This window comes from Gadus chalcogrammus, chromosome 7 (genome assembly GCF_026213295.1).
Source record: "Gadus chalcogrammus isolate NIFS_2021 chromosome 7, NIFS_Gcha_1.0, whole genome shotgun sequence".
NCBI lineage: Eukaryota > Metazoa > Chordata > Actinopteri > Gadiformes > Gadidae > Gadus > Gadus chalcogrammus.
This window is the reverse complement of record NC_079418.1, coordinates 33,116,720-33,121,113: the sequence shown is the minus strand read 5'-3', so window position 1 is coordinate 33,121,113 and position 4,394 is coordinate 33,116,720.

Genomic DNA, 4,394 nt, shown 5'->3' with positions numbered 1-4,394 from the left:
GACATCGTGACCTCACTCCATCATCGTTACATCATGACATCACAGTGCATCAGAAGGTCCCGACATGGTTACATCATCGGGTTATGACATCAGTCAGCGGTGACGCGGTGCCACCGTTACATCATCGCGGGCCAGCGAGCCGTGTCAGAGCAGCGATCGGTCAGAGAGGGTCTGGCCGTCTCCGGAGCACCCGTCCCTCGGTGGTCTGACACCGGGAGCACAGCGCTCAGGATGGCCCCCCCGTTCTGGTTCCTTACTCTCAGAGAGCGGGGGCCGGATCAGCCCGTTGGGTGGCCGGGCGCCAGCCTAACCTGACATCACCCCGGCATTAATAACCGGGCTCCTCTATATATAGACACAGACCTCGGAGTTCAAAGCCCCGGTTGTTTTTCATGTTTACGCACAGAAACAGATTCCTCAGAAGCTGACAGAGCCGTCCCACTCCGCTCCAGGATTAGACTCCTTGTCCTTCCCTCCCTACGGGTTCCAAGATAAATCTTTGGGTCGTTTGTTGTAGAAAATCTGAGATCTGAAAATAGTCTCTGAGCCCGACTGTTGCTTTGTTCCATGGAGCCGCGTCTTCCACTTACATAATACTGATTAGAACTCAGGGCGGCTTTGTTAAACCGGGTTAGTCCAACACTTCCATAGGGGCTATAGGCGGTCTGCTCAGCATAAGCTCTTAGACCTCGTTCTTGGCACCTTTACAGATTAGAATCCCTCATTTTAAGGCCTGAACCCTCATGGATTAGCTCCTGTTGCTGCTGAAAAGGTGTTACGGTATCTTCGTCATTACAATATTCCCCAACACCCACGCGCTTATCAAAAAAAACTTCACGAGCATCGAGTGGTGAGAAACAAAAAGATTAAACCTGAACCATTACATAACAAGCATAAGATAATAGGAAGAGGAAAATAAAGCAGACTAACGAAGACACAGCGACCTAGTGAGCAGTTCATTCCTTACTTTGACATACTCCCTCCGTCCTCTGCAGTCAGAAGCGTGACCCAGCGCCCTGTCGGGCCTGTCTTCATGAGCATCCTGCTCTGTCCCGGGATAGAGACATGAAGTCCACTCACAGACGGCGCTCTCACTGTGGAGACAGAGGGAGGAAACCATCTCATTAAAGCCGTCTTCACTCTATTAGGGATAATCTAATATCAAACTATCGGATGATCCCACTATTACTGGGATCGACCGAGACACGGTCTACTATACCTCCAGTGGTGATGTCAATGAGTCGTGACAAGCCATCTCCAAATCGACCCGTTTCGACATCTCTCGTGGCAGTGTCCACCCAGATAGGCCCGGGCCTGGGCCGATAGGCCTGTAGGCCTATCGGCCTATAGGCCTACAGGCCTACGGAGGTGGAGGATGCATCCGTCTCAAAGCAATCCCAGGGAGGACCGATAGCACATATAGGCTAACAAGCCCTCTCCTGAACGCTGCCGGTGTAAACCCCATCATGAACCATCGTTCATAGAACAGTGACAGGTGGTCTGTGGGGAGCTGGGGCTCCCATACAATCGTTTAGTCGATGAGGCCGGAGTCTGAGGGATCTTCGTTCATTAGTCTCGCCGGACTCCGTGACCAGGGGGGAGGGGGGACATGCCTTCTTGGGGCTGTCACACATTAATTTGGCCGTTTTGTACCGATTGAATATGTGGCGTTTCTAATCCTGTGAGTGTCGTCTGTGTCTGCCTGCCGTCCCACCTTTGGAGACGAGTCCTCCTGCCATGTGTCAGTGCTGTGGTTGGTGGGCTCTGCGTGGCTATAATTAGCCCCAGTGTAATTACAGAGATGTAATCCATCATACTACGAGTATATCGCCCTGCTGCCAATGGCCTCTGTGAGCTGGTGATTAAACAACGGTCATTACGAGGTGTTAACGATTCTGTTGTCATGTGGCTTGGTCCAAAGACTACACCCCCAACCCCTCGGACTACTAACCCCAGCCGGTTGTGACAGTGTGACCCCCAACCCTCGGACTACTAACCCCAGCCTGGTTGTGACAGTGTGACCCCAAACCCCTCGGACTACTAACCCCAGCCTGGTTGTGACAGTGTGACCCCAAACCCCTCGGACTACTAACCCCAGCCCGGTTGTGGCAGTGTGACCCCAAACCCCTCGGACTACTAACCCCAGCCCTGTGGAGGCGGTGTGACCCCAAACCCCTCGGACTACTAACCCCAGCCCGGTTGTGGCGGTGTGACCCCAAACCCCTCGGACTACTAACCCCAGCCGGTTGTGACAGTGTGACCCCCAACCCTCGGACTACTAACCCCAGCCCGGTTGTGGCAGTGTGACCCCAAACCCCTCGGACTACTAACCCCAGCCCTGTGGAGGCGGTGTGACCCCAAACCCCTCGGACTACTAACCCCAGCCCTGTGGAGGCGGTGTGACCCCAAACCCCTCGGACTACTAACCCCAGCCGGTTGTGACAGTGTGACCCCAAACCCCTCGGACTACTAACCCCAGCCCTGTGGAGGCGGTGAGACCCCAAACCCCTCGGACTACTAACCCCAGCCGGTTGTGACGGTGAGACCCCAAACCCCTCGGACTACTAACCCCACCCCGGTTGTGACAGTGTGACCCCCAACCCTCGGACTACTAACCCCAGCCGGTTGTGGCGGTGTGACCCCAAACCCCTCAGACTACTAACCCCACCCCGGTTGTGACAGTGTGACCCCCAACCCTCGGACTACTAACCCCAGCCCGGTTGTGGCGGTGTGACCACGCCACCTGGAGGCTGAGGTGGATCAGAGTGGAGGACGACCGCCTCGGGCGCTGAGCGCCACCGCCGCTGAGGCGCCTTCCATCGCCATCATCATCACGCTGAAACTGGGTCACATGTAACCCCCCCCCCCCCCCTGCCCCCTCCCCCACCACACAGGCGCCACTGAGACCCGCCACGAGCCTGAGATCGGCCGGCGCCCTGCGAGGACGCGCCCCCTCGCCATGGGTTGGTATCCCCCCCCCACACCTTGGTACCGGTGTGGTCCCGTGATCTGACGTCCGTGACGTCACATCCTGTCCCCGCTGAACTGGTGTGGTCGTGAAGTGTTCCCGTGTCCCCCACCCCTTCAACCAATCAGTGTTTGACCCTGAGAGTGACAGATTCTATTGGCTCCTCCTCCTCGTTAAAGGGCTGCCATCTCCCCAGGTCCAGGTCCACCCTGTAGTGACATCACAACCCGCAGGCATATATATACATATATATATATATATATAATGTATATATGCAGTATATATAGCCGAGGGTAGCTCTTGAAATGGGGTGGTCAAATAGGAGTCCTTTAAACCCAATAAGAATCTGTGCGATACACATCTACATGAACTCTGGTATTTTAACAACAGAAGGTTTATAGTGTAGTAGAAAGGGTGTTGGATTGGTCATTTCAGGGTTATGGATTTTCTGCACAACAAACTTCAGCATACTGTCATGTCTGTATATTTCATGTGTTACGGTGTGGTCTGGGCTGTGTATTGTAGTTAATATTGACTTTGTGCAGCCACTGCCTGATCTGGGATTCAGACATGCCATGTGCAATATAAGATGTGCATGTATAAGATATAATGGATTGGGGACAGCTGGGCCAGTGAAAGAAGCAAAGGAAATGCTGCTTTGATCATGGGATGTGTGTGTCAGTGTGTTGGTTGATCCCTCCTGCTAGAAGGTCGCCGAACAGTAAGGGGTGCTTTTTAATCCCCAATGCCTCTCAAAAATATGAATGAATATTCAGTATTATTACGTTTGGTAAATTGTGATAAGACTGTGGTGTAACAGCCTGGATAGCCGTGGTGTAACAGGTGTGTGTGTGTGTGCATGCACACACGCACACACACAGAGGCATAACCCATTTAAATGATTTAGCATGACCTAATTAGCTATTACCCTGAGATCTGACTTCCTGTTAATACTTGAGTGTTAAACATGAGGAAGCAGTTGGAGGAAGCAGTTGGAGGAAGCAGTCCAACTGAGTGCAGTGCTGGTCTTGTCTCCTGGTATTTGCTGTGGGATAGTAAAACGTCTGCATGGGTTACTATGTGTACCATATTACAATTTTATTTCGTTTTAAGCAGAAATAATAATTGAAGTGACTTTCCTAACCACACATTTGTTTATGAGGAAGGACCTCTAATAATAACACGGGTATATTAGGAGTGTCTTCAACAAATGTCTGAAGATAGACTTGATGCGCATCCTCACGCGATGCTCCACCGCCCAGATGTGTTCTCCGCTAAATGTTTATCGTCTTATGGAAAATGACATGAAGGCTGGTCCTAACTGTATCTTTGTTCTTCTTCCTGCTCCTCCAACTCTTCCTCTTCCTCCCTCCCCCCTCCGCTCTCCTCCTCTTCCTCTTCCTCCTCTAGCGCCCCCCAGTACCAG